General features: G+C 46.0%; 1 pseudogene; it reads right to left on the bottom strand.

Moving 5' to 3' along the window:
* Positions 1-13,069: 13,069 nt before the first annotated feature.
* LOC126195988 (5S ribosomal RNA) lies at positions 13,070-13,187 on the bottom strand (annotated as a pseudogene).
* Between the last annotated feature and the right edge of the window lie 8,006 nt (positions 13,188-21,193).

Raw genomic sequence — 21,193 nt, 5'->3', positions numbered from 1 at the left:
GCTCCAAGTTTCCGTCACTTCCGACGGATAGCTCAGCTGCAAAATGGCGTCTGTAGGTGATGTACGTTACAAGCAACGTGCCGTCACTGAATTTCTCACTGCAGAGAAAGAAACTGTGTGGAATATTCACAGACGATTGTGCAGACTCTATAGAGCATCTACTGTCGTCAGATGTACATACGGTCACTGTGACCGGCGGGTGAGGTCATCAAAAGCGGTTCTGCGGTGCTCCACGATTTGCAGATGTCGGGGAGACCATCCACGGCTGTCACACCTGACATGTGGCAGCGAGCCGACGTTGCATTCGCGAGGGCAAAAGCTTTGCGACTCGGCAGTTGGCGCTGCACCTAAAGTCAGCGAAGGAAGTGCGGATGCGATTATCCGCACGCTTGGATATTCGTAAGTGTGTGCAAGACGGGCCCCGCAGTGTCTAACGGTGGGTGACAAATCGCACAGAAAAAAACGATTATCTTGATTTGTTGCAACGTTTTGAAGCTGAGTAGGAGGCCTTCTTGTCCCGGATTATGACAGGTGATGAAACCTGGTTTCACCATTTTGAGCCCGAAACAAAACGACAGTCGATAGAATGGCGGCATTCCCACTCTCCACAGAAGAAGAAATTCAAAGCAACTGCTTCCGCCGCAAAGGTCATAATCGCCGTGTTCTGGCACTGTGAATATGTGATTCTCATTGATGTGATGCCAAGAGGCGGTACCTTTAATTTAGAAGAACGTGTCAACACATTAACAAAACTTCAGACTCGCCTCCTGCGGCTTCGGCGCCACAGCAACTCAGGAGATGTTTTGCTTCAACACGCTAACGCTCGGCCCCGCATAAGTCTGAGGACTGCTGAACACATCCTAAAACAGGGTTTGAAAGTGTTACCCCATCCACCCTACAGCCCTGACCTAGTCCCCTCGGACATCCACTTGTTTGGGCCATTAAAGTATGACATTCGTGGAAGATATTTTGAGGATGATGATGAAGTGACTCAGATAGTGAAGCACTGGCTCCGCCACCAGGACAAGGATTTGTATCGACATGGCATACTCGTCCTTGTTTCGCGCTGGACGAAGGCCATGCAACGGGATGGATATCACGTGGAAAAGCAGGACGTGTAGATAAAACGCCATTCTTTCGTGAGTGCAATTTTCATTATGTTCAATAAAGAATTATTCAAGAAAAAAATGCGGTGCTTTATTTTATGGGCAACCCTCGTATGTTAGTCATATTGATAAGATTAAACAAACAATTTGTAGTTGGTACGTTATTTCCATCAACCCCTAAATCTTACCGGTTGTTGTTGTTGTGGTCTTCAGTCCTGAGACTGGTTTGATGCAGCTCTCCATGCTACTCTATCCTGTGCAAGCTTCTTCATCTCCCAGTACCCACTGCAACCTACATCCGTCTGAATCTGCTTAGTGTATTGATCTCTTGGTTTCCCTCTACGATTTTTACCCTCCACGCTGCCCTCCAATGCTAAATTTGTGATCCCTTGATGCCTCAGAACATGTCCTACCAACCGATCCCTTCTTCTAGTCAAGTTGTGCCACAAACTTCTCTTGTCCCCAATTCTATTCAATACCTCCTCATTAGTTACGTGATCTACCCACCTTATCTTCAGCATTTTTCTGTAGCACAACATTTCGAAAGTTTCTATTCTCTTCTTGTCCAAACTATTTATCGTCCATGTTTCACTTCCATACATGGCTACACTCCATACAAATACTTTCAGAAACGACCTCCTGACACTTAAATCTATACTCGATGTTAACAAATTTCTCTTCTTCAGAAACGATTTCCTTGCCATTGCCAGTCTACATTTTATATCCTCTCTACTTCGACCATCATCAGTTATTTTACTCCCTAAATAGCAAAACTCCTTTACTACTTTAAGTGTCTCATTTCCTAATCTAATCCCCTCAGCATCACCCGATTTAATTCGACTACATTCCATTATCCTCGTTTTGCTTTTGTTGATGTTCATCTTATATCCTCCTTTCAAGACACTGTCCATTCCGTTCAACTGCTCTTCCAAGTCCTTTGCTGTCTCTGACAGAATTACAATGTCATCGGCGAACCTCAAACTTTTTACTTCTTCTCCATGAATTTTAATACCTACTCCGAATTTTTCTTTTGTTTCCTTTACTGCTTGCTCAATATACACATTGAATAACATCGGGGAGAGGCTACAACCCTGTCTCACTCCTTTCCCAACCACTGCTTCCCTTTCATGCCCCTCGACTCTTATAACTGCCATCTGGTTTCTGTACAAATTGTAAATAGCCTTTCGCTCCTTGTATTTTACCCCTGCCACCTTCAGAATTTGAAAGAGAGTATTCCAGTTAACGTTGTCAAAAGCTTTCTCTAAGTCTACAAATGCTAGAAACGTAGGTTTGCCTTTTCTTAATCTTTCTTCTAAGATAAGTCGTAAGGTTAGTATTGCCTCACGTGTTCCAACATTTCTACGGAATCCAAACTGATCTTCCCCGAGGTCCGCTTCTACCAGTTTTTCCATTCGTCTGTAAAGAATTCGTGTTAGTATTTTGCAGCTGTGACTTATTAAACTGATAGTTCGGTAATTTTCACATCTGTCAACACCTGCTTTCTTTGGGATTGGAATTATTATATTCTTCTTGAAGTCTGAGGGTATTTCGCCTGTCTCATACATCTTGCTCACCAGATGGTAGAGTTTTGTCATGACTGGCTCTCCCAAGGCCATCAGTAGTTCTAATGGAATGTTGTCTACTCCCGGGGCCTTGTTTCGACTCAGGTCTTTCAGTGCTCTGTCAAACTCTTCACGCAGTATCTTATCTCCCATTTCATCTTCATCTACATCCCATTTCCATAATATTGTCCTCAAGTACCTCGCCCTTGTATAAACCCTCTATATACTCCTTCCACCTTTCTGCCTTCCCTTCTTTGCTTAGAACTGGGTTGCCATCTGAGCTCTTGGTATTCATACAAGTGGTTCTCTTCTCTCCAAAGGTCTCTTTAATTTTCCTGTAGGCAGTATCTATCTTACCCCTAGTGAGACAAGCCTCTTACCGGTACGATTAACGAATTCTCCACGGGTACGACGTAGGCACGGAGTCCTCTACCGTTTAAAACCAAGATTGCAGGAATAACCTCAAAGTTTTCTACTGTTTGATTATGCTTAAATGATTGGTAGAGTAGCACGGAAATAGACATGATACAGAGCAATTACTTCATCATCATAGTCTTCTCTGAAATTCTTAAAAGTGAGCGTGAGAAGGTAATAAAAAACAGTCAAAGTAACTTACTTCTTAATTGAAACTTCCTGGAAGATTAAAACTGTGTGCCGGACCGAGACTCGAACTCGCGAACTGTACTTCATTTTTTTTTTTTTTTTTTTTTTTTTTTTTTTTTACTACTGCGAGTAGTTGGCTCACTTATTTTTGCTTACTCGCACGAATATTTGTTCAGTTTTACACCACTTGACGTCGTATTTTATAAACGTGGGATCAGATATTACTAGAGTACGACTTGGCTATTGTACGAGTAACGCAACTTTACCCTATCAAGGACAATCGATTGTTTAGACAAGTAAATAGGTGTCTGTGTTCTGCGTCCCTTCCCATGAAAAAACTGTTAACCTGCTGGTGTGTTTCTTCAGTTACGTGTTGAGACTGTCAAATTGTCGAACCCACATCGTGCCGAGTCATTTCAGCCACCGTGTGGTTTTCATGTGACTGCCCATTCCCATCCAAGAACTCGTGCACCAGACACGTGTATCTCTAAGTCGCGCTTTACGCAGTCAGAAAGAATATGAGAAAAAACTCGTCTACCTCACAACAGTCGTAGGACACGGATTTCGACACAGATGCATTCACCTGTAGATTCAACCATTACTCGCAATGTCTACACAAAACAGGAGAAAGTGTATACCGAAAATAGAGAAGAATACTTCGTAATTTACGTCTTTACATTTTCCAAGAAAATTTTAAAGTGTGCATATATAACATTTTATATCAGTTCACTGCATTTTGTTCGCTCCATTTCCAGAACACCGTTTGTTCAGCTCGCTGAGATGACCAACACACTTCATAGTACGATGCATAGTCATATATAATGTCGTTCTGGCCTCGGCTGTAGTTGTTGTCTGCTGTAACTTCAGGCTGAAAATTCAATGTAGACTGCGCAACATGCTTGTCGGATGCAGAACGATCTTTCAGTCGCGAATACTTGCAGTTGCAAAAGCATTGACAAAAACGACACCGAACCTTTGTTTCGATCTGTCAGCTCATTTCGACTCCGGCTCTTTAACTCCTCATCTGTCAACTATTCTTCTCCAATTTGTTGCGTATATGGAGGTTTATTCGGCATTTTGTAAGAAAACGTACACATCCCTAAGAAAGCTGCCCCCTTATTCAAAGTGGAAAGAGTTAAATAGACGCACTGAAAACGATTAGAAGCTGCTGCCGGTGTGTTGTTGATAATAAGAATGGCTCTAATGGAATTGCAGGCTGTATTGTAGCCAGTGACACTGTTTCGCTTATTTGCTGCAACAACGTCATAACTCGAAAATCATGATTTTTCATATAGGTGCGAAAGGAGGGTTGCCTTGCCTTTGACTACGTAGTTTTAACTACTTTTCGAGGTCACCGAAGTTAGATGACCGTGAAAAATATTTGAAACTAGGTAGCTGAAGACAAGTCGTTTCGCGACTATATGAAAAAAAAAAACATGATTTTCGAGTTAAGACGTTGTAGAAGCAAATGAGCGGTTTATGGTACCGCTGCAGTCTGTTAGTGTATCAAATGTCACGCAGTAGGCAATAACAATCAGAACGGTGATAGCATTAAGCCATCTTGTCTAAAAATCAATCCAAAACATTAATTTCATTGTTAACCCAATGGAATTTCTTATTTAAAAGATAATATTGTAATACAATTGTTTAATTGTATTCAGAAATCTGCCTGATTTTCGGTTGTCAGCTGAGAAGAATATTTCCCAGATTTAAGGAATAGAAATCTGCCACGATCAGTCGAATATCAGCAGAGTTGTAAATTGTCGCCGGCCGGTGTGGCCGAGTGGTTCTAGGCGCTTCAGTCTGGTACCGCGTGACCGCTACGGTCGCAGGTTCGAATCCTGCCTCGGGCATGGATGTGTCTGATGTCCTTAGGTTAGTTAGGTTTAAGTAGTTCTAGGTTCTAGGGGACTGATGACCTCAGATGTTAAGTCCGATAGTGCTCAGAGCCGTTTCAACCATTTTGTAAATTGTCGTATCTGTGTTCGGAAAGTACCAGAGCTCAAAGCGCTAATAGAAAGCAGTGATGCTCAAATCGTTATAGGCACTGAAAGCTGGCTGAAGCCGGATATAAGCTCAGCCGAAATTTTTGCGAAGAACCTACGCTGTTCCGAAAAGATAGGCTAAGCACGTTTGGTGGTAGCGTGTTTGTTGTTAGAAGTAGTTTAACTTGTCGCGAAATTGAAGTAGATACTTCCTGTGAGTTAGTGTGGGCAGAGGTCATTGTTGGGAATCGGAATAAAATAATAATTGCTTCCTTTTACCGACCTCCCAGTTCAGATGATAGAGTTGCTGAAAGGTTCTAAGAAAACTTGATTTCAAACACGTACCCGAGTCATACGATAATAGTTGGTGCCAAATTTAAACAGACGCAAAATCCCCAAGATTGGCGATCCTTTACAGAAGCTCGAAACTGATCAATGCGAGACACCTATAACAGTTTCCACAACGAAACTTCGTCACGAAACCTGGCAGAAAATCCAAAAAGATTCTGGTCGTATGTCCAGTATGTTAGCGGCAAGAAACAACCAATGCCTTCTCTGTGCGATAACAATAGTAATACTATCGAAGGCAGTGCTGTCAAAGCAGATTTACTAAACACAGCCTTCCTAAATGCCTTCACAAAAGAAGACGAAGTAAATATTCCAGAATTCGAATCGAGAACAGCTGCCAACATGAGTAACGTAGAAGTAAATATCCTCGGAGTAGTGAAGCAACTCAAATCATTTAAAAAAAGCAAGTCTTCTGGTCCAGACTGTATACCAATTAGGTTCCTTTCGGAGTGTGCTGATGCGTTAGCTCCATACTTAACAATCATATACAACCGTTCGCTCGATGAAAGATCCGTACCCAAAGACTGGAAAGTTGCACAAGTCACACCAATATTCAAGAAAGGTAGTAGGAGTAATCCACTAAATTACAGGCCCATATCGTTAACGTCGATAAGCAGCAGGATTTTAGAACCTATATTGTGTTCGAACATTATGAATCACCTCGAAGGAAACGGTCTATTGACACACAGTCAACATGGGTTTAGAAAACATCGTTCCTGTGAAATGCAATTAGCTCTTTACTCACATGAAGTGCTGACTGCTATTGACAAGGATTTTCAGATCGATTCCGTATTCCTGTATTTCCAGAAGGGTTTTGACAATGTACCACACAAGCGGCTCGTAGTAAAATTGCGTGCTTATGGAATATCGTCTCAGTTATGTGACTGTATTTGCGATTTCCTGTCAGACAGGTCACAGTTCGTAGTAATTGACGAAAAGTCATCGAGTGAAACAGAAGTGATTTCAGGCTTTCCACAAGGTAGTGTTATAGGCCCTTTACTGTTCCTTATGTATATAAACGATTTGGGAGACAATGTGAGCAGCCGTCTTAATTTGTTTGCAGATGACGCTGTCGTTTATCGACTAATAAAGTCATCAGAACATCAAAACAAACTGCAAAACGATTTAGAAAAAACATCTGAATGGTGCGAAAAGTGGCAGTTGACCCTAAATAACGAAGAGTGTGAGGACATCCACATGAGTGCGAAAAGCAATTCGTTAAACTTCGGTTACACGATAAATCAGTCGAATCTAAAAGCCGTAAATTCAACTAAATACCTAGGCATTACAGTTCTCTCTCTCTCTCTCTCTCTCTCTCTTCTCTCTCTCTCTCTCTCTATTCGTTTAGTCGGTTCCGACTCTTCGTGACCCCATGAACCTAATCACGCCACTTTTTCCTGTCTTGCACTTTCTCCCGTAGACCTTCCAGGTTGGAATACATTGCTTCTGTGATGCCATCGATCCATCTCATCCCCTGACGTCCTCTTCTTCTAGTTCCTTCAATCTTCCCCAGCATTAATGTTTTTTCCAGCGAGGCATGCCTTCGCATTGTGTGTCCAAAGTAGGTCAGCTTTTGTTTTAACATTACACCTTCCAGGGAGAGATCTGGTTTTATTTGCTCCAATATTGATCTGTTGGTTCTCTTTGCAGTCCATGGAACTCTAAGAAGTTTCCTCCAACACCACAATTCGAAGGAGTCAATTCTTCGCCGTTCAGCCTTTCTAATGGTCCAGGTCTCACATCCATACATCACAACTGGAAAGACCATAGCCCTCACAATACGGATCTTTGTTGCTAGTGTTTTATCTCTGGACCTCATAACTTAAATTGGAAAGAACACACAGAAAATGTTGTGGGGAAGGCTAACCAAAGGCTGCGTTTTATTGGCAGGACACTTAGAAAATGTAACAGACGTACTAGGGAGACTGCCTACACTACGCTTGTCCGTCCTCTTTTAGAATACTGCTGCGCGGTGTGGGATCCTTACCAGGTAGGACTGACGGAGTACATGGAAAAAGTTCAAAGAACGGCAGCACGTTTTGTATTATCGCCAAATATGGGAGAGACTGTGACAGAAATGATACAGGATTTGGGCTGGAAATGATTAAAAGAAAGGCGTTTTTCGTTGCGACGGAATCTTCTCACGAAATTGCCATCACCAACTTTCTCCTCCGAATGCTAAAATATTTTGTTGGCACATAGGGCGGAACGATCACCATGATAAAATAAGGGAAATCAGAGCTCGTACGGAGAGATATAGGTGTTCTTTTCGCGCGCTATACGAGATTGGAATAAATGAGAATTGTGAAGGTGGTTCGATGAACCCTCTGCCAGGCAGTTAAATGTGATTTGCAGAGTATCCGTGTAGATGTAGATGTAGATGTAGATGAGTTGTCAGTCAACACTGCTAATGGGTTCCCACCGTGTGCGACTAGCAGCTGGAGGTTCGCGCGCCGACCGCTACGAGCGCCACGCTCTCCCCGCGGCCGCGCAGCAACATGGCCGCCGGCCGCGCCGCGCTGAGCCGCAAACGCTGGCGACCATTGTTTCGGGGACTTGTGCGACGGTCGTAATTATTCCGGCGACTGCAGCGCCCGGCGCGGCTCCGCGGCCAGATGTGTTATTAGTCGCCATAAGCAGCGCCTCAAGAAGCCGGCGCTTTTTTCGCGGGGCCGCCGGCTAATTCCAGACGAGGCGCTCGTAGCGTCCCGTATCAGAAAACAGTGCTTTTTAATGATAATAATGACGGGACGTTACTCGGAAATTCCCTCTTGCGGTAAGTACCACGTAGTGTTTCTCTAATGACAGCTGGAAAAATAACAGCGAGAAAGTTTTTTTTTAAGAGCGAAAATACAACCTGCTATTTGGAGCCGGTGTGCGGCGGCGGTAAATTGGAAGCGCAGTAAAAGGCTGGATTTTCGGATTACGCGCGCGACCCCAGCGCGCGACACAAATTGCCGATACAGGTGGCCCGAGCGCGCCGCGCGTTTACTGGTTTCGCGCAGCGGCGCCGTAATCGCGGCGTCTCGCGAAATATGCGGAACTGCTACCGCAGCCATTAGCGGCCGCCGGCTGGATTAAGCTGTCCCGGAGCAGCGGAAACGCTCGGCTCGCCGTGCGAACGCGAAGACAGCCGCAGCAGGTGGTAATTCCAGCTCCTGTAAACGTCTCCCACGGCGAAATAAGCTCACGGGCAAAATACTAGTCACACGCTTAGAAGAGCTCATTGGTCGCATTGGAGCACTGTGCATGCAGCAGAACTAGTGCCTACGGACGATGTAACCCTGTATCAGGAACGCGAGTGATGGCGCTGAAGTGGAGTGCAGCACGTGCAAGATGACTGCGTGGAATGAGCCCAGTTACCCAGCAAGATGGGGAGGTGACCGAATGTCAGAGGGGAGCTCGTGAGGGAGAAGAGCCCCGGTACTTACGAGCTGTGGCTACGAAGTAACGGGACTGTTGCTGTCACAGATTAAGTACGGGTGCGCAAAAAGATGAACGACCAATAGCTGCGAAGCATCTCTGGTGTCTGTAGAAAAATCAGTGTGGCCGTGGCCTTCGTCTGTGTAAGAGCTGTTATTTTGTTTTGTCAGGAAAATGATAAGTGTAGTAGTAAGAAAGCAACGAATTGTCAAGTTTCACATGAAATTTGGAAAAATTGCAAGTGAAACCTTTCACTGAAAGAAGTGTATGGTGAAGACTGTTTATCACGTACGCGAGTTTTTGGGTAGTAAACGTGTTTCTAAGATGACCGAGAAGACGTTGAAGATGACTCACGCCAGAGACGCCCTTCAACATCAAAAGCGGATGCAAGTATTGAAAAAGAATATAATATTGAAAAAGAATATAAGTCCCTCGAGCATTCGATCGATTGCTGAAACTGTAGGAACTGGCAAAGTATGCGCAAGGAAAATTCTACACTCCTGGAAATGGAAAAAAGAACACATTGACACCGGTGTGTCAGACCCACCATACTTGCTCCGGACACTGCGAGAGGGCTGTACAAGCAATGATCACACGCACGGCACAGCGGACACACCAGGAACCGCGGTGTTGGCCGTCGAATGGCGCTAGCTGCGCAGCATTTGTGCACCGCCGCCGTCAGTGTCAGCCAGTTTGCCGTGGCATACGGAGCTCCATCGCAGTCTTTAACACTGGTAGCATGCCGCGACAGCGTGGACGTGAACCGTATGTGCAGTTGACGGACTTTGAGCGAGGGCGTATAGTGGGCATGCGGGAGGCCGGGTGGACGTACCGCCGAATTGCTCAACACGTGGGGCGTGAGGTCTCCACAGTACATCGATGTTGTCGCCAGTGGTCGGCGGAAGGTGCACGTGCCCGTCGACCTGGGACCGGACCGCAGCGACGCACGGATGCACGCCAAGACCGTAGGATCCTACGCAGTGCCGTAGGGGACCGCACCGCCACTTCCCAGCAAATTAGGGACACTGTTGCTCCTGGGGTATCGGCGAGGACCATTCGCAACCGTCTCCATGAAGCTGGGCTACGGTCCCGCACACCGTTAGGCCGTCTTCCGCTCACGCCCCAACATCGAGCAGCCCGCCTCCAGTGGTGTCGCGACAGGCGTGAATGGAGGGACGAAAGAGACGTGTCGTCTTCAGCGATGAGAGTCGCTTCTGCCTTGGTGCCAATGATGGTCGTATGCGTGTTTGGCGCCGTGCAGGTGAGCGCCACAATCAGGACTGCATACGACCGAGGCACACAGGGCCAACACCCGGCATCATGGTGTGGGGAGCGATCTCCTACACTGGCCGTACACCACTGGTGATCGTCGAGGGGACACTGAATAGTGCACGGTACATCCAAACCGTCATCGAACCCATCGTTCTACCATTCCTAGACCGGCAAGGGAACTTGCTGTTCCAGCAGGACAATGCACGTCCGCATGTATCCCGTGCCACCCAACGTGCTCTAGAAGGTGTAAGTCAACTACCCTGGCCAGCAAGATCTCCGGATCTGTCCCCCATTGAGCATGTTTGGGACTGGATGAAGCGTCGTCTCACGCGGTCTGCACGTCCAGCACGAACGCTGGTCCAACTGAGGCGCCAGGTGGAAATGGCATGGCAAGCCGTTCCACAGGACTACATCCAGCATCTCTACGATCGTCTCCATGGGAGAATAGCAGCCTGCATTGCTGCGAAAGGTGGATATACACTGTACTAGTGCCGACATTGTGCATGCTCTGTTGCCTGTGTCTATGTGCCTGTGGTTCTGTCAGTGTGATCATGTGATGTATCTGACCCCAGGAATGTGTCAATAAAGTTTCCCCTTCCTGGGACAATGAATTCACGGTGTTCTTATTTCAATTTCCAGGAGTGTATATAACCAATCTGGGGCTGTAAATTCTCACGATGGTACAAAAAGATGCTCGTGAATATGTTTGTACTGACACTTCGAATACCATCGAAAATGATGCTAATATCTTGGAAAGAGTGATAACATGTGACGAACCTTGGTTTTTTCCTAATGATCCGCAAACTAAGCGCCAATCCATGCATAGGAAGGGCCATCCTCACCGACGCTCTAAAAAGCTTGAATCAGCAAGTCAAGATTCAAAGCGACGATTTTTTTTCTTTTGTATTCATGGAACTCTTCACTGGGTTTCTGAAGGTCAAACTGTCAATCAACACAACTACCTTTTGGTTATTGCGTAACTCCGTGAGAAAATAAGACAAAAACGATCCGATTTGTGGATATACAAGACGTGAGCTCTGCATTATGACAACCTACGGCTCATACCACATAGTCTGTTAACATTTTCTAGCGAAATACAGCATCCCAGACTTAAACCAAACAACTTCTTCACCTCACCTAGCAACATGTGACATTAAATATGTTTCCCAAGATCAAATCTGCATTAGAAGGAACAAGAGTTGAATCAGTGAAAGGAAAAGCGATACGTGTAGTCAAGGAGCTCATAGAGGAAAATTTCCAGCACTCTTTTCAACAGCAGAAAAGTCGCATGGAACATTGTAGAGATAGAGGAGGAGAGTATATTGAGGATGATAATAACTAAATATATACATTTTTAAAATAAAATGTCTTACAGCAGTAGTCTCGTTACTTTATAACCATACCTCGTATATGTGGGGAAGTTGGTTAAACGCAAAATCCATAATGATATCACTGATATGAGGCACCTGTGCAAAATAAACTGAGCGTTATAGTACAGTGGGAAGCTGCATTTGTTCCTATATACCTCGGAAAAAGTCAAGGGATAAATTCCAGAAATATTTATTTGAAACCTTTTTGCTCCCAGTAAACGATGAAATTTGAGGGGTGAGAGGAGAGAGGGGGAGGGACGGAAAGTGGGGGGTGGGGGGGGTGGGGAGAACAACCATACTATGATAAAACAAAAACCTCTCACGCTTCACACAAATCAGAAACATGACAACGAACAAGTCTGGCATCTCACAGCGAAAAATTCCGATGCGAAAATTTACTATGAATCTAAACACTGAATACATTTAAAAAAAGTGTTCACAGAACAGCAGATTTTTTTTCTATAAAAAAGGGTACTCATTTTGAGAAATATGCAGCCAGCAGACCAGTCTCATTTCCACGTGGAGTCATGTCGTCTCGGACGTGCCAGGAAGCCTGGTGTGCAATATTTTCCTAATCGTCCCAGAATGCCGACAAAGGATGGTTTTGTTTTTCCGCTACTACCACACACCGCATGGAGACACAGACATCAGCCTGGCTAAAGGTTAGTCTTTTGGCAAAGTATGTCAGAAACGAAAGATGAAACCGCCAGCAGACGAAACAAAACAGATGAAAACACAAAGATGCTACACGTGACATATCAGGCTTCATATAGAAATTCTGTTATATCCTGATGTAGTTGTCAGGGAGAAGACAAGCGATCTAAAAAGTTTAATCCTACTAAAAAATTGCATAGACAAAATCTTTTAGTATCGTAAATATAAAATAGAGTTAATCAAAAACAATATTTATAATAAAAATGATCATGCAGTTATGTTCATATAATATACTGTAAAACGAAATATTCTACAGGTAGGAATGTCTCATTCACTGTTGCTTTCCCACAACGAAAACAGAAGTGACCAAACATTTTTCTCACAATTTTTAGAATTCTAAAGCAAATGAGCTATGAAACAACAATTTTTACATGAAATTTCACTACGATTCTGGGTAATATCTGCATGTGAGGTTGATTTCCTTACACGAGTCACAGGAAACAGCACCTTCTTACATATTCCGCCAGAACCGCAAAGATAAAAAAGCACTCCGTCTTCAGGCCACGAGTGGCCAATCGGGACCATCCGACCGCCGTGTCATCCTCAGTAGAGGATGCGGATAGGAGAGGCGTGGGGTCAGCACACCGCTCTCCCGGTCGTTATGATGGTATTCTTGACCGAAGCCGCTACTATTCGGTCGAGTAGCTGCTCAATTGGCATTACGAGGCTGAGTGCACCCCGAAAAATGGCAACAGCGCATGGCGGCGTGGATGGTCACCCATCCAAGTGCCGGCCACGCCCAACAGCGCTTAACTTCGGTGATCTCACGGGAACCGGTGCATCCACTGCGGCAAGGCTGTCGCCACAACGCAATGATAAAGAAAGCCTAATAAACATCCATGTTTAGGGGAAGTTCATAAATGTGGTCAGTGACTGTTTTCGACCAGCACACGTGGGGCAGGCTACCACCAAAAGAAAACATGGATTGGCGGATTTTGTATCGATATTAGTTGCTGCAGCTCACGCATGTGTCACTCATCTAACGACAAGAAATGCTACTCAACAGCCAAATACTGCAAGATGTAAGCTCTACTAAAACCTCTTCAGGACAAATTTGTGCACGTATAGTAACTTCAAGTTTCGTTTCACTGATTTTCTTATCAATTTCATCCGTTACATGTACGAGAAAGTCAAGCAACTTATTCTTATACATCTGTTCTGTGTGAAAATTGATGATAAGAAAATTTACGTTATATCCTTTAACTAGTTTCGTCCCAGAACAATAAACATTTTGAGGCGTCGCAGCTAAGGCGCGATCGCCAATTTGTCTATTAAAGCTTTCTTGTATGAATGTATGTGGGCTCCAGTGTAAGCAGTCAGAATCTTATAAGATCTGCAACGGGCGAGCTGTGTCCTGCAGACGTGCGTCATGAACATATGGCATGACTGCAGCGTGTGAAAGTATCGGAGAGGCGCTTACAGAGTAGTTATATTCTCTAGAACTATGAAAATTAATAACTGATCTAGAAATAGCCTGCGGAACTTCATATTGGGTACATAACCTTCTGCTGTGTAAAGGAACAATCTGTCAAAATCCGAAGTCAATAACTGTCATAATTTGGGCGTTACAAAAAAAAGAAAAGTCAGTAAAAAACGTAATCATCCAACACCTAAAAAACTAAATCAATATATATATATATATATATATATATATATATATATATATATATATATATATATATATATATATACTCCTGGAAATTGAAATAAGAACACCGTGAATTCATTGTCCCAGGAAGGGGAAACTTTTTTGACACATTCCTGGGGTCAGATACATCACATGATCACACTGACAGAACCACAGGCACATAGACACAGGCAACAGAGCATGCACAATGTCGGCACTAGTACAGTGTATATCCACCTTTCGCAGCAATGCAGGCTGCTATTCTCCCATGGAGACGATCGTAGAGATGCTGGATGTAGTCCTGTGGAACGGCTTGCCACGCCATTTCCACCTGGCGCCTCAGTTGGACCAGCGTTCGGGCTGGACGTGCAGACCGCGTGAGACGACGCTTCATCCAGTCCCAAACATGCTCAATGGGGGACAGATCCGGAGATCTTGCTGGCCAGGGTAGTTGACTTACACCTTCTAGAGCACGTTAGGTGACACGGGATACATGCGGACGTGCATTGTCCTGTTGGAACAGCAAGTTCCCTTGCCGGTCTAGGAATGGTAGAACGATGGGTTCGATGACGGTTTGGATGTACCGTGCACTATTCAGTGTCCCCTCGACGATCACCAGTGGTGTACGGCCAGTGTAGGAGATCGCTCCCCACACCATGATGCCGGGTGTTGGCCCTGTGTGCCTCGGTCGTATGCAGTCCTGATTGTGGCGCTCACCTGCACGGCGCCAAACACGCATACGACCATCATTGGCACCAAGGCAGAAGCGACTCTCATCGCTGAAGACGACACGTCTCCATTCGTCCCTCCATTCACGCCTGTCGCGACACCACTGGAGGCGGGCTGCACGATGTTGGGGCGTGAGCGGAAGACGGCCTAACGGTGTGCGGGACCGTAGCCCAGCTTCATGGAGACGGTTGCGAATGGTCCTCGCCGATACCCCAGGAGCAACAGTGTCCCTAATTTGCTGGGAAGTGGCGGTGCGGTCCCCTACGGCACTGCGTAGGATCCTACGGTCTTGGCGTGCATCCGTGCGTCGCTGCGGTCCGGTCCCAGGTCGACGGGCACGTGCACCTTCCGCCGACCACTGGCGACAACATCGATGTACTGTGGAGACCTCACGCCCCACGTGTTGAGCAATTCGGCGGTACGTCCACCCGGCCTCCCGCATGCCCACTATACGCCCTCGCTCAAAGTCCGTCAACTGCACATACGGTTCACGTCCACGCTGTCGCGGCATGCTACCAGTGTTAAAGACTGCGATGGAGCTCCGTATGCCACGGCAAACTGGCTGACACTGACGGCGGCGGTGCACAAATGCTGCGCAGCTAGCGCCATTCGACGGCCAACACCGCGGTTCCTGGTGTGTCCGCTGTGCCGTGCGTGTGATCATTGCTTGTACAGCCCTCTCGCAGTGTCCGGAGCAAGTATGGTGGGTCTGACACACCGGTGTCAATGTGTTCTTTTTTCCATTTCCAGGAGTGTATATATATATATATATATATATATATATATATATATATATATATATATGTGTGTGTGTGTGTGTGTGTGTGTGTGTGTGTGTGTGTGTTAATAGTTCACCAACTGTGACTGTTAGAAAAGATATGATAACACCTTCAGTGTTTAGATTCAAATTTGGAAAGTTCTCATTTTAGAAAACTATTTGTAATTTTGCTGTAGTAATAACTTTAAGAATTTCAAGTTGATATTTATGTTTTTTGTTAGGGTGAGTGTGAAAGAGAGTACTCGTGTGAGTGAATGTGGGACATTCACCAATATTAAATTTGCAGTTTGCAATTCTCTATAGGAACTTGCAAGTGTTCCAGCTTTGTATCGTGGGAACGATTCCACCATGGTTCCCCTACTAGTGGATGACGGATGTCCAAGCATGTTTGAATATGTAAGAGACAGCCAGAACGTTCGCGACTATATAGTTAAATTCCAGACGTAAAGTACAGCTTAAAGTTTATTTCATTTTATTTGTTTAACCAGAGAGTTTTGAGTTGCTTATTTTAATGTCGTCAGTGAGCTGAGAGCAGTGGTTGGTTCTTGCTAGATTTTGGCGCGAGCCGCGCCCTTAAAGTGAGTTCAGAACCTTGACCCTAATGAAGATACCAGGTGCGACCCTCTGGCCAGGATGGACGACATGAAATGGACAGTGTTTCCTGTTAGTGATGAGATTAGATACAAGAGAACTTAACTGCTACTCTGGATACGGGGAGTCTTGTAAATAGGAAGTCGTAAGTTGGCCTATGAACAGGCGGAACAGTGGGCAGCTTCTAAAACATAGGCGAGAGGAGCGAAAAAAGGCAATACTGTTTAACAGAGGAAACAAGTAAGATTTTTCTTTGAGTTTCGAGGGATAACGTTTGTCCTAAATACTGTTATAATTTCGCAGCTGTCTGTCGACGTCATCTTGAAGACGGAATTTCTGCGATAGCTTGCCGCAGTAATAGATGCAGGAGGACGTGAGATTTCCCTCATTAAAGCAGAGCAAGAAGTCAAAAGCTTTTTCAACAGGACGGAGCCAAGCAGAGATGATCTATCCTATTGCCTAGCAATTTCGACGTTGCCACAAAGGGTAATTCGCTATACTGCACCTGCTCCCGTCTATAAAGAATGGAAAACCGTGAACCAGAATTTGCTGAGTGTGGTCAAATTCTCTGTAACATGGAAGATGTCACAGAAGAGAGCTGAGAAGAGCTCAGGAATATTTTCATCGAACATGCAAAAGTTTTCTCGGCAAAATCGGAAACTTTAAAGAATTTTCAGCTACCAGTTTAGAGTCAAGGAGCAAACAAAAAAGATCACACTCGTTATGCTCCCAAAACGACACATGTACAGATTTGTGCACTAAGTTTAATACGCTATAGAGGGGGAGCGTGTTGAAGATGAGCATGCATCTGTTTAGTAATAAGGCTTAGCACGGTTTCATGTGTACCGTAGAGTGCAGACTAGACTCGACAGGGTAAATGGTGGTGGAGAAGGGCCAGTGAGGCCCAATGACACTCCGATGAGTGAGCGAAATATTTTAACTTCGGACACACATCGTCTCACTAGCAATGCGAGGCAGACAAGCCCTGCTCTCGCGAACCAGGCCGACAGAGGCTCGTGGGCGGCTGTTCCCCCCCTGACGAGGAGCTGCCAGCGCTGGTGGGTGCCCTGTGATGCTGACCCGGCTCGACATTGGGTCACGGCTTCGACGTCAGCGCCGCATTCTGTAGTGGTGGATGCCTGCACTAAAGCAGCTTGCATCCACCGTTGTGTGCCGTGCGCAGTGCATGACACACCCAGCGCTGGCAGGAGTCGGATGGCGTCAGCGCAGATGGCAGGTCAATGGAGCTGTGCCATCAACGGCCGCAAGGAGCCCACCGCTGTTTACTTGGCTGTGAGGCATATTTGTTGCAAGGAAGCCCTACAAAAAAATGTACAAATGTGTGTGAAACTGCTAAGGTCATCAGTCCCTAAGCTTACACACTACTTAACCTAAATGATCCTAACGACAAACACACGCACCCATGCCCGAGGGAGCACTCGAACCTCCGCCAGGATCAGCCGCACAGTCCATGACTGCAGCGCCCCAGACAGCTCGGCTAACCCCGAGCGGCGAAGCCCTACACCCAGTCGCATACACCGATGAGCCAAAACATTATGACTACCAGCTTAATAGCTTGACTTCTTAAGTAATAGATCCCAGTACGTTATCCTCGATGGTGAGTGTTCATCGGAGGTGAGGGTATCATCTGGAGTGCCCCAGGGAAGTGTGGTAGGTCAGCTGTTGTTTTCTATCTACATAAATGATCTTTTGGATAGGGTGGATAGCAATGTGCGGCTGTTTGCTGATGATGCTGTGGTGTACGGGAAGGTGTCGTCGTTGAGTGACTGTAGGAGAATACAAGATCACTTGGAAAGGATTTGTGATTGGTGTAAAGAATGGTAGCTAACTCTAAATATAGATAGATGTAAATTAATGCAGATGAATAGGAAAAAGAATCCTGTAATGTTTGAATACTCCGTTAGTAGTGTAGCGATTGACACAGTCACGCCGGCCGCGGTGGTCTAGCGGTTCTGGCACTGCAGTCCGGAACCGCGGAACTGCTACGGTCGCAGGTTCGAATCCTACCACGGGCATGGGTATGTCTGATGTCCTTAGGTTAGTTAGGTTTAAGTAGTTCTAAGTTCTAGGGGACTTATGACCTAAGATGTTGAGTCCCATAGTGCTCAGAGCCATTTGAACCATTTTTTTTTTTTTTTTTTTTTTGACACAGTCACGTCGATTAAATATTTAGGCGTAACATTGCAGAGTGATATGAAGTGGGACAAGCATGTAATGGCAGTTTGTGGGGAAGGCGGATAGTCGTCTTCTGTTCATTGGTAGAATTTTGGGAAGATGTGGTTCATCTGTAAAGGAGACCGCTTATAAGACACTAATACGACCTATTCTTGAGTACTGCTCGAGCGTTTGGGATCCCTATCAGGTCGGATTGAGGGAGGACATAGAAGTAATTCAGAGGAGGGCTGCTAGATTTGTTACTGGTAGGTTTGATCATCACGCGAGTGTTACGGAAATGTTTCAGGAACTCGGGTGGGAGTCTCTAGAGGAAAGGAGGCGTTCTTTTCGTGAATCGCTACTGAGGAAATTTAGAGAACCAGCATTTGAGGCTGACTGCAGTACAGTTTTACTACCGCCAACGTACATTCCGCGGAAAGACCACAAATATAAGATAAGAGAGATTAGGGCCCGTACAGAGGCATATAGGCAGTCATTTTTCCCTCGTTCTGTTTGGGAGTGGAACAGGGAGAGAAAATGCTAGTTGTGGTACGAGGTACCCTCCGCCACGCACCGTATGGTGGATTGCGGAGTATGTATGTAGATCTAGATGTATATGTGCGTCTTTGGAACGAAATACACCTCTGAGTCTGCGTGTCAGCGATCCGACTGTTTTTTAGTAGGTTCGTGGAGGTAGGTGGCATTAGATGTCTATCCACAGGTCATGTAATTCGCGTTAATAACGGGTCGCTTATTTTCGTACACGGTGATGGCGCCCGATAGCGACCCAGATGGGTATCATAGGATTTACATCAAACGAATTTGGCCACGGAGACATCGACGTGTGTTCATCATAATGCTCCTCAAACCACTGTAGCACGATTCTAGCTCCGAGACACGGAGAATTATCCTGCTGAAAGATTACACCGCCGTCGGGGAACAAGTCAAGCAAGTGGTTCGCAGTGCTCAGCGTCTCTTCGATTACTGCCACAGGTCCCACGCAAGCGCAAGCGAATGTCTCCCATAGCAAATACTGCTCCCACCAGCCTGCGTACGTGCCGCGGTGTTCATTCCGAACCACCGTTAACCTCCACGACGGCGTAAGTAAAGACGACCTTCGACGTAGTGTAGCAAAAATGTGCCGACACGCTTCCATTGATCGACAGTCGACTCTCCGTGGTCCCGTGCCCACTGCAATCGTAACTGACGATGTCGTTGGCTCAACATATGAACAAGTTGGGCTGGTCTGGTGCGGAACTCCATGTTCAACAGTGTACGATGAACGGTGTGCTGCGAAACACTTGTGCGGGCACCAGCGTTGTGCTCTTTCGTCAGAGATGACACAGATCACCATATATACTGCTTTACAGAGCAGACAAGCCTCCTAACCCCACGTTCTGTGAAGAGTCTCGTGGACGTCCAACCATTTAGCGTCTAGTGCCAGTTTCACTGTCCTACCTCTTTCCGTGGATACTCACGACAGCAGTACCTAAACATGCACCAGCGTCGCCGTTTTCGAGACAGTCGTTCTCAAGCTCTGCGTAATAATAATCTGTCCTTTGTCAAAGTCGCTTATCTCGACGGATTTCTGCATTTGCAGCCCATTTCTTCGCAAGGGTGATCCCCTGTCGTGTCTGCTCCGGTTACATACTTTTGATGAAATAAATCTCGGGTGAACAGCCTGGTACGAGTGTGCATAGGACACAATATTTCGGCAATCGACCACGTTGCCATCATCAGGTGCGCTGATGTACTGACCGGCGGTGGGCCGGCGCCAGGTATACATAGGACAGTCCCCCTCCCGCTCCTCCCTCAGGCGCTTCCTATGAGTCGGTGCGGTCCAGGAACAGCGTCCGTTCTCCCGCCGTCTGGGCGCTGCATCCTAGGCCTTCTCCTTCAGGAGGGTCTGCCTGCACCGCTCTCGTTATTCTTCCCTCCTCCCCCGAAGTCGGTACACTCTGGGAAATATCCTTTTTCTTCTTAATCCGGGTGATCGCGGGTTCCCACGCCTTGCTAAGGGTGTAGCCGCCGTCATGATTTAGTTGTGGCTCCCTTACACTGATCTCTATGGCTTCTTTGATGACACAGTCCCAGTGTTTGGAAGTCGGAGTCAGGCCACTTGTGATGTGGATGTGATGCAGTTTTGTACTGTGTTCCAGGACGAATGTTGTCGTTGCACGCAGAACGTCTATTTCTGGACGCATTTTCATAGGGCTTTTTTTTCTTCATTTCCAATCAGGGATCCGTCCCTGCCCGGTCGGTGTGACCGAGCGGTTCTAGGCGCTACAGTCTGGAACCGCGGGACCGCTACGGTCGCAGGTTCGAATCCTGCCTCGGGCATGGATGTGTGTGATGTCCTTAGGTTAGTTACGTTTAAATAGTTCTAAGTTCTAGGGGGCTGATGACCTCAGATGTTAACTCCCATAGTGCTCAGAGCCATTTGAACCATTTTTGAACTGCTGTGGTCATCAGTCCCCTAGAACTTAGAACTACTTAAACCTAACTAACCTAAGGGCATCACACAGATCCATGCCCGAGGCAGGATTCGAACCTGCGACCGTAGCGGTCCCGCGGTTCCAGACTGTAGCGCCTAGAGCCGCACGGGCACTCCGGCCGGCTGTAATTTAGGCCTTCAGCCCTTGTGTATTCTCAAACTGGTTGTGGCCTTTGGCCCACGAATAATTTTCAACCTTCTTCATCGGGCCTTCAGCCGTTACTTGTGTGTAACATTGTTTGTGGCCTTCAGCCGACCAATAATTTACAATTTTTTCTTAATAAGACCTTCAGACGTTACTATAGCTTGTTACCGTTTGATTGTTAAGAAGAAAATATCTTAGTATTTGTTAATGTGTAATTGCCTTCCTCGCTTGTAATTCAGACCTTCAGCCATTAATTGTTTGTAACATTGCT

This window comes from Schistocerca nitens, chromosome 7, assembly GCF_023898315.1.
Source record: "Schistocerca nitens isolate TAMUIC-IGC-003100 chromosome 7, iqSchNite1.1, whole genome shotgun sequence".
Lineage (NCBI taxonomy): Eukaryota > Metazoa > Arthropoda > Insecta > Orthoptera > Acrididae > Schistocerca > Schistocerca nitens.
This window is presented reverse-complemented; position numbering and strand designations above follow the sequence as displayed.